We start from the raw sequence: 10,505 nt of genomic DNA on the forward strand, positions 1-10,505 counted from the left end.
AAAATAGAGTTTTGAGAGTCAAAGGACAAAACAATGAAGTCAAAATTAAGTTTTTCAAATTAATGGAATTTTATGAAAGTCTGACGTGGACATGAAAAATTACTGTACATCATTTTTTTTTATTTCCAAAATACCCTTCCATTGTTGTTATGAAATTATGCTACTACCCCTTTCATATCTAGAGAGAGAAGAGAAATACATCTATGCCAATCCTCTCGAACTCTCCTTCTCCGACAGCTCTTCTTTCCTCAAACTCCCGAAACACACCGTCAAAATCACCGGAAAACGACTCGGCGGAGCCAGGATGGCCAACAGCACTGTTGGAAGCTACGCCCAAGCCCTCGCTGATGTCGCCAAGTCCAACCAAACCCTAGAAATTAAGAGATATTTGCAACTTTGTTTTTTAAAGGTAGATATTTGCTACTTTGATACTGTAAACCTTTAAGAAAAATGGAAAGAGGCCCAGTTCTCATTTGTGAATATTCCAATTTTTATGGTGTGATTTGGATTTCATAGACCTACTTGAAGATTTCTTATGGATCCACAAGCATTTGCATCAACCTTTTGTATTACCGAGCCGTGAATCGGCTATTACAGAGGATTGTGTTGGTTTTTTCAGGATGTTTTGTGTTGGGTTTTTAAATCTCAGCTTGCATCTTGATTTTGCTTTTGTCTGATATGGATTTTGGGTTTAAATCAGGTTTGGAGGAAAAGATGTTTTGGAGGGAATGTGAAGAACAAAGATTTGTCGTCTTTTTTTTTTTTTTTTTTTTTTTTAAATTGGTTTTGCTGGTTAGATGGGTGAAAGAGAAAGATGGCAAATGGGATTGTTGGTTGTTCGTTTGGAAAGAAGGGTTGCCAAGATGGGTTTTTCTCTCTAGATATGAGAGGGTTAGTAGCATATAATTTCATAACAACAATAGAAAAGCATTTTGGAAATAAAAAAATGATGTACAGTAATTTTCATGTCCATGTCAGACTTTCATCAAATTCCATTAATTTGGAAAACTTGATTTCAACTCCATTCTTTTGTCCTTTGACCCCCAAAACCCCATTTTTACTGAATTATCCCTCATTTTAATTGCATTGGGTTGGATCAAAGGACTAAATTGTGGGCCAAAGGTTTGGTCTTGGACTATGGAGGAGAAGACCTAGATAAACTAAATAGGCTTAAGGTCCATGAGTGCATATATATATATATATATATATATATATATATATATATGTTTTATGTGTATTATATAATTATATTTATTATTTGTTAGTTCAATTAATATTAGGACTAGGGTTATTAGTTTATTTATATATATATTATGTGTTTCATTATTATTTACGTAATATATATATATTTGTTTTATATGTATTATATAATTATATTTATTATTTGTTAGTCCAATTAATATTAGGACTAGGATTATTAGTTTATTATATATATATATATTAGTTGTGTTAGAGGGTTTTAGTAGAGAAGCGGACATATATATATATATATATATATATATATATATATATATATAGAGAGAGAGAGAGAGAGAGAGAGGAGGAAGAAGAAGGTGACTGGAGAAGGAGATCGAAGGTGGCAAAGGGTTACCGAAATTGGAGAAGAAGACCGGAGCGGTTGTAGAGAACTTGGAATTTGATTTTTAATCCGAAAATCACAAGGCAAGTTCTATATTCTACTCTTCCCATTTGATCCCTTATTCTATGCATCGTTAGTACGGTTTTAAGGGATTTAAATAGAAGAATTAAATCTGTTTCCATAATTTAAATTGGATTAAAATTGAACTATTTATGTATTTATATGTGTTTGTTGATATAAAGACGGGTCTTGTAAATTGATGGATGAAAACTTGGATTTAATTGTCCTAATCATGTATAAATGCTTTGTATAAATGATGGAAAACGATTTGGGACGTAGATGCATTACCAAAAGGATGAATTTTCAGACCTATTACAGACTCGACGATCTGTTGCCTTGACTTTATACTCGACCATAACACCGTTCCGACACCCAGTGCTCGAGCACTAGGGGTTATGCTGGAGCACAGAGCTGTGCTCCAGCACATGGGGTTTGTGCTCGAGTTTTGGGAATTTGTTTGCTTCAAAAGTTTTTCGAATGACCCCAGTTTGAATATAAATGATCCCGAACATTTTTATAAGTGTTGGGAACAGTGACATAGGTTTAAAATACATAAATTGTATTTGACTCTTTGTGATTTGTTATATGTTGGGAAAGATTTAATTAACTATTAGGTTATAAATTAATCTTTATGTCATTTAAATTGTGTAATTCAATGTATTAATCTTCTTCATGATTATAATCATTATTGTTGATATACTTGTGATTTACAAGCATGATTCATGGTTTTAGTTATCTGTTTTACCATTGTTAAATATGAGTGATTAGTATTATGATTTTAATCATTCTTTTTCCGCATGTATATGATCCTAGATTCGATTTATGATTGTTTGTGGTTGTTGTGCATTGTTAGATATGGCTATAATGAGATTTATCTCTGTATGTGATGAGATCATTGAGATAGCTAATAAGTTAGGCTCTTTGATATTTTACATTATTGTTAGATATGGTTTTATTGGATCGATGAGTAGGTGGGTTGACTAATAAGTCTAGACACACTACATTAATATGCCATTGTTATATACAGCTTTATTGATGACGTATTATATATGTGTGTGTGTGGGTGGGGAGGGTGTGTGTGTGAGAGAGAGAGCCATGATACGAGCTTGAGGTCTTGGGATCAATGGTTAGGACTGAGGCGTATATTACTGGTTTAGATGGGTAACTGGATATAGGAGATGTGTGTACCCTAGTAGAAGGGGACTCTGGATCACCTCGTGTGTGATTTTTTGATGCGATACCCACTATCTAGTTGAGACTGCCATATTGTTTAGTAGAGTCTTAGTTTGTATATATATATATATTGACTATATAGATATTGTATAAGTTGGTTAGGGATGTATCGCTTATCAATTCTCTTATTGGGTTGTTGTAAAAATAACTTGTTTGTGGGTTTTGATCCACCTTTGTTATATTTTTTACGTGCATATTGGTTCCAGTCTTAAAGGCTATTCGTGCTGATCAGAGAGCATTCATCTTCACTCTTCCAGAATCTATCTTTATTTGGTTTGTTTAGTGGGCTTGATATATTTATATTGCAGTTATGGGTTTTTGTTTAGGGGTCCTTGATCTATAGATTCCCGAGTTATATACTTTGGAGATTAGTTTTATAGTGGTGATGTAACTTATGGAAATTTTATTATTTGAATAATGATTAATTATTATTGGGTCGCGTGCGGATTACACCCCTCTGGTATCGATATAGTGCGTATAACCCCCCCCCCCCCCCCCCGGCGAGTTGTTTGTTCACCTCCCCTATACATTAAAAATGGTGCGAATTAGTTCTTTTTGACCGTTGACCACTATTGATCGGTACCGGAGCTACAAAAAGACTAAAATAGCCCTCTATCTATGATTTAAAAATAATAATAAAATAACATAAAATGAGAAAAGACAAAGAAACCCTTTGTCAATATGAGGTCATTTCAAGTTAGGGCATATTGACAATTAATCAATCTCCTCTGTCGCCTCACTTTACACATACACTTTCTCTCAGTTGACCCACCAATGTTTCTCTCTCTACAACAGATCACTATTTGTGCTGAAAGTGACGACTTGTACAAGCGGCATATTTGTGCTGAAAGTGACGATTTGTAGATCCTTCCTGACTTGGTTTTCTTCGTCGCAATTTGTGGAATCGAAGCACAATGGTATATATCTAAATCACATGTTGGTGATTTGGATGTATACAAACCAAATCTTCGATCAGTTTTATAGCTCTCAAATTCAGACCTTCTTGTTCTCATCACAACGCCCAATTTGATACATGACAATTCAACCTTACAAAGAAGAAGAGAAAGCCCAAACCAAGTTCTTTGAAGAAATTGGTGATAAGTGGCCTGTCAAACCCATTTCTTTGAGAGAGAAACTTCTATGGTAAGAACAGGAATAGATGAGTGCAAGAACAGAGCCTGCAGTTTTCTATGTCTGAGTTGGAAACTGAGAAGAAATCTCCCGTTAGTGACCCAATGAGTTTCGGTTCCTCAATTCGCATAATTTCACCTCCTTGGGTTCATGGAAGCAATCCCAAAAAATCGAGTTTGATTTTGAAACTTGAAATCCACAAGATGTTTAGGAAAATGGTGAAATTATTAATGAATTTGGCAGAAATTCCAAAAATAATTATCATACTGTAGGTCAAGAATCCAGGAATTTAGAAAGAGGAGCTAAATATAATGGTGAATGTAAAGAAAGAGTTTAAATTAATTCAAACCCAGTTGGGTTACAGGAGGAGGAGAAGGCTGCACTTGTTGGGGTTTAGAAATGTTGCTTTGAGAATGGTAAAGAGAATAAAAGTCGGTGCCGCGGGTATTACGCAGGAATTGTTGGGACTCTATACATGAGAAGTGGAAGGTGGTTGAGGTGGTGAAATTAAAATTTGGAGGGCCTCCTGCAATGAACATGAGAAGAACCTATGAGATTTTAGAGGTCAGTGTACTTATAAATGATTATGAATTGTCACGTGCCTTATTTGTTGAAACTGAACCAAAATTGTTGTGTATAATTGATCAGTGATTAGCAAATAGCTTATGTCATTTTCTGCAATTTATGGAATCGAAGCACAATAATCAGGGAGAGAGAGATTATACAAATATATATATTTATGGTGAGGGGTAGTAAAGGAATATAAGAAGGGCAATTTTGGGAATAAAGTGTTTAAAATGGTCATGTGCCATGCACATGACCAACTAATGTCCATTTTCTACCAGAATTCTGACCGAAGGTGATTAGTTGCACATTTTAATATCTAGTATAGATTTATAAAAACAAATTAAACTATAGGGGTGTAATTTGCACAAAATGAAAACTATAAGGGTGTTTTTCAGAAATTCCCCATTATTATTTTAGTTTTCCCTTTTAGCGTTATTATTTATTTTATTATATTCTTCTTGTATTATGTGTTCGTTTATTATCAATTGTTTTTTATATCCCCGGGTTTTCAGGTATGGGTCTGACTAACCTACATGTGAAAATTCAGGAGTATCACACCAAAGCTCCTAACTCTTGCTAGTTCGGATCAATTACTGCAGCAAAAATAAATCGGAGAAACTCAGGAGGAGACCATACCCTAACGCGCAAATAGCACCAAACCACACATCAGCAGTTGCACTAATGCTATCTCCTATGGACAACGCATTCCAATGCTCCAAATCCTTAGCCACCACATGAGAAGGTGTCCGTTTGTTTCCTGGAAAGACCAACATATATTACTAGCACGCCATAGCGGCCAACACATGAAATTAGCCACTCACAAAAAGTCCTTCGTAATAAGATGGAGCTTATAATGACTCCTAGAAAGCTTTGCAATATTTAATGATATGGCATAATCTTAGAGGTTGTACATGAACAACAAAACAATTAAGAGGATGATCAATATAAGAGTATCAGTAGTGAACGACAGTTAAAGATCAGTACATGGGGGTTATGTGACAAAAGGGTAATATATAAGTTTAAATATGAATAAACCGTCTGTGCTTGATTTTGAAAAGTGATAGTAGAACGGATTGCAATGCATAAGTATAAATATCAGAGAATGAGTCTATAATAAAGGTCCCTGACCAAATAACAATATGTATTTTCTTACAATGTAGTATTTACTTATTTACTGTATTTTTTTTATGATGGCCCTAGTTTTACAAACTCAGTGCGTCCTGTGATGACCCAATAATGGATTCGAAATGCGAAAGCAAAAGAAATAACAAGACCTTTAGAGATGTACGTCATCCCTAAGACACCAAAATGACTCCCATGAAGCTACGGAACTCAAATAAGTCAAGTGCGGAAGCTAGGATTTCAAACCCGACAAGAAATGGACCAAGGGTAAAATGGTCATTTAAAACATAAATGGATGCTACCGAGCATACTATCGGAAATACAACAAAAAATGAATAAGGTTAAACTCAAGAATCGCCTGATTCGGAGTCTGGATGACAAAGATATGAAGACAGAACAAAGTGGCGTCCTCCGATTAAAAGATACCACGACCCTATCTCACTAAAACTATCATAACTCTCACTACGGTTGAATTTTTATATGTGGTTAGCACCATTGGAAATTTAACTTCAATCTCTTGAAATTAGACTCAAGAATTACCTAATTTGGATTAAAAACGAGTAAGATATGGTTGTTCAAAGTCAGCGCAACAAAGCTATCCTAAAAACTGAAAGGGTACTGAGATAAATGGAGGATCAGCAAGCTGATGGTAAGGATCAGCCGGCCAAAACTGCATCATCAGCTGGCTGACGACAAGGATTAGCTGGCCGAAACGCCCTATCAAAGTTGCAAACTCACTGGAATTGACTACGAAAGACTATCAGTCGGCCGACAGCTCTTGTCAACCGACTGATGCACTAGATAGCAGCAAAATAAGCTGCTGCAGAGTATGGAAAACTTGGCTCAATCCCAACCTAGTCCTATACATGCATCACAAATGTCCTAAAATAGATTTTAAAACATTCCAAAGTGTCAAACAACCTTTTATAATGTAGAAATACAATGCAACTGTGTGAAACATACCATAGTGTGCAATTTGTCCTAAATGAAGTCAAAATGAGGAAATGGCTTCAAGGCCTTGTTTTAAGCATGTCCGCAAATGTATCTTGCATATAGAAATGCGTTACGATGGCCTACGGCCTCATCACATGTAAAACGCTAAAAATCATATCCCAAACCTCAATAAATACACATTGAGTCCAAAAATACATATTAAACCAAAAGTAAGCATGCTAAACATATTGCACGTATCCAAAATATGCACGTCCACAATGCAAGTCCACAAAAAACACTAAGGACAATGTCCGTCCATGAAAAGAACTTTCTTATTTGAAAATATCCCAAACAACTAGGGTGAGTAAACAAAGTTACTCATAAAAAGAAGTGTATGCATATACCATAAAGTTTTAAGTGTCATGCAAGTTCAATATAGATCAACATAAGGGATCATTCCACGTAACATATATGTTTCAAGGTGAACCTAGGGATCATCTCAAGCTACTTAAGCAATTGAAATGAAAACCACGATATATAAGTATACATGCTTAAGTATACTAAATAATGTTGAAACGAAATACATAATATAAATAACTATACATCCACAAGTATACTAGACAATATTAAAATGAAATACACAATATACAAGCATACATCCACAAGTATTCTAAGCAATATTGAAACTAAATACTCAATATAAACAAGTATACATCCACAAGTATACTAAGCAATATTGAAACTAAATACTCAATATAAACAAGTATACATCCACAAGTATACTAAGCAATATTAAAACTAAATATGCAATTTAAACAAGTATACTAGTGTCTTCTCGGTGCGTGTCACAAAAAAATGCACAAAACTTTGAATTTGGAAATTAGTGTCAAATGGGCACCATAATTTAAATTTATAAACCGTTTAACACCTATACTATGTAGTATGAATGAAAAGGGATCGTCCCAAGGGATTGAGTTGTCGTACTAGCTTGAGGAATCAAAATTAGGGTTAGTAGGTCGAGTGATCAAAATAGTGGTTGGTTGGTTGAATTAAACTAGATGCAAATTAAACTAAAGTAAACAATAATGCAATAGAGAGAATAAAAGATAGAGAGAGATCTTAGGGTTTAGAGATCACCACTAAACATAGCTTTTCTACACCTTTAATGAATGATTAATGAGGGGAAGAACATGTATTGCAATAAGGTGTGTGTGTGTGTGGTTGTTTCAACAAGCATGGATGATAAATTAAGTATATATTGTCTAAACAACATGGTGGATAACACAACATATCAAATTAAGTCATTAATCCTTTCTTTAAGCTCACAATCCAAACACATCACAAGGTTAGAGATACATGTTACTTGCTTTTTATAAGTATGGAACATCAACAACAAGCATGGATTGTCCTCTCATTTAACAACTACACTACAACTAAGCTAATGACATGAAATTAAACTAAGGGAGAGGCACAATCCATCAAGCAATGAGTATGAACCATTAAATAGACCACAAGAACATGACATTAAGCACTATGTCTTGACAATCTCTAGATCTATAACATCAACACACATAGACATGCATCAATAACACAAGAAATAGAGACAAACACATGAACATCTATTCTAGCATACATAGACATATGGATAGAATGAAATGATCAATTGGAAGCATTAAATCATATAAATCATTGAAGAAACAAGATCTATATATATAAAAGTGTCAAGACATGAATTACAATACAAATCCCCTCAAAAATACATAAATCAAGAAGTAGAAAGCATGCTTAGGGCTAACTCTAGCCCCAAGAGGATGTCTAGCCACTCATAGATGATGTCTTCCAACCCTCAAGGGTAAGCTCCAGGAAGAAATCTGCTCCTTGGTTGATGAAGAGTCTCCAATGGTGTCTCTAGCCTCCTCCTCTTCTTTTCTTCCTTACTAAGAGTAGCCTCTCTCTAATCTCTAAGAATGCTAAGAATCCTCCTCAAAAAGTGTATCTTATTCTTTATATAGGTAGGTCAAGTGACACACAAAATGAGCTGGGGTCGTACAGCAAATATTCCCCAATGATTGGATAAGGACAGCTTTCAATGACCTGGAAATTTAACTTTTTCGCACTGGAGGAAGTTTGATCGATCGAACCTTGGACTTAGATCGATCGAATATGGCTGAGATCTATCGAACTGAAGTTGTATCGATCCTCAATGGCGGTATCTTTTTGGATAAAAACAAATCTGAGATATTTTGGGAAAAAGGACAAAAGTGGTTGGTAAGGTGGTACAATTGGATAAGATCAATCATTTGGATAAGGACAAGAATGTTTGATTGATCGAAGAAGGAAGTTGGATCGATCGAACTTTTGAGATCTTTGAACAGGGACAAACATGGCTCAGATCTATCTTGAAGTGCTGAGATCGATGAAAGTTGGATCGATTGAACTTTTCTTGAGATCGATCGAAGTTGCTGAAATTCCACCCTTTGCTTCCTTTTGCTTTACTTTGCTTATTTCTTTGATTAATCCCAGAATTGCTTCAATTATGCTCTTATTTGGCTGAGTTAGCTTATTTTGGGGATAAGTATCTGAAAATTGAAATAACACGAAATTAATACAAAACGGTAAAATAAAGTATATAAAGGTTCTAGAATACCTAAACTTAAGGGGTTTAAATACGCACTTTTCAGTGCTAATCATACCCTTAAACTTAAATATTGCTAGTTCCTAGTAATGAACTACAAAGTAAAGGAATGAAATGAACAATTAAACAACTATGAACTGGAAAGCAATAAAATGGATAACGCCACTTTCGTAGGGAACACGATTGCACTTAGCATATGCAACAAGCCTTTTAAACCCCTAGGTTACCCTTAGTGGACGAGTGAAGTCTTGTGAGGGTTTCCAGAAATGATACCCACAAACATTAAGCTCATTTTTTTTCTTCTAAGGAGGCACCAATATTGCAAACAAGTATTGAGAGAAAACTATCTCAAGTACGTAATTTTTCAAACATTTCTAAGCAATCTCCCAAAATCTCAGCATCAAGCAAGCAAATATGGTCCTTCACACATCAAGAAAATGATCATACAAATCAAAACAACTCTAAAATCCTTTTTGAGTGGACCGATATCAAATATGTTGTGTGATACCCCTCGGATCCGAGACACGGGTTGATCAGGCCCAGGCCCAAACCCGAGGGAATATCAAACAATTAAAGTATTTTAAAACGAACACAGATGACAAAAAGAAATAATAAAGATAGAATAAAGCTGAAAGAAATAATAATAATAAAACCCTCCATGTGTAACTGAAAATTGAAACTCCAATCCTCCAAAACTTCAAGGTTACAACTTGGGAATCCACTGATGGACCCCTAACAAAAAGTTCACCTGAAACTGAAAACTAAAAATAGATAATGCTAGAAACATCGAGAGAAATCCTACATAATCAGATGAAGGTGAGACTATCCTCGATAAGCACGATCAAACTCTAAGGCTGGAACCGTCCTGTACCTGAAAAGAATAATGAAGGAGCGGGTCAGACCCACGAGCAAGTTCTAATCTAACTACAATCCATACAGTGACGCGATACGCAGATACACCGTAGATACCTCACAATATCTATCTAGTCCATACGTATAAATATATCCATACTAAGGGACATTCACTAGTCTATAATAGGGGTCTCAACCTGAATAGAAGGCAACATGCGAATATGCACCCAAAGGTGGGCATGAGTACCTAGACCTAACAGGGTTCACCTCAACCTATTATAACCAGCTACGAATCCACTGCATATACGCACCCTAACCAACGAGTCTAAGACTCAAGCTCAACTCGTGGTACCATAAACATATATAAAAAGTCCGTCCAAATCCAGGGTATGT

The sequence above is a fragment of the Cornus florida genome, unplaced genomic scaffold, assembly GCF_030987335.1.
Source record: "Cornus florida cultivar Cherokee Brave unplaced genomic scaffold, ASM3098733v1 CherokeeBrave_3.0.0_Hap2_Chr03, whole genome shotgun sequence".
Taxonomy (NCBI): Eukaryota; Viridiplantae; Streptophyta; class Magnoliopsida; order Cornales; family Cornaceae; genus Cornus; species Cornus florida.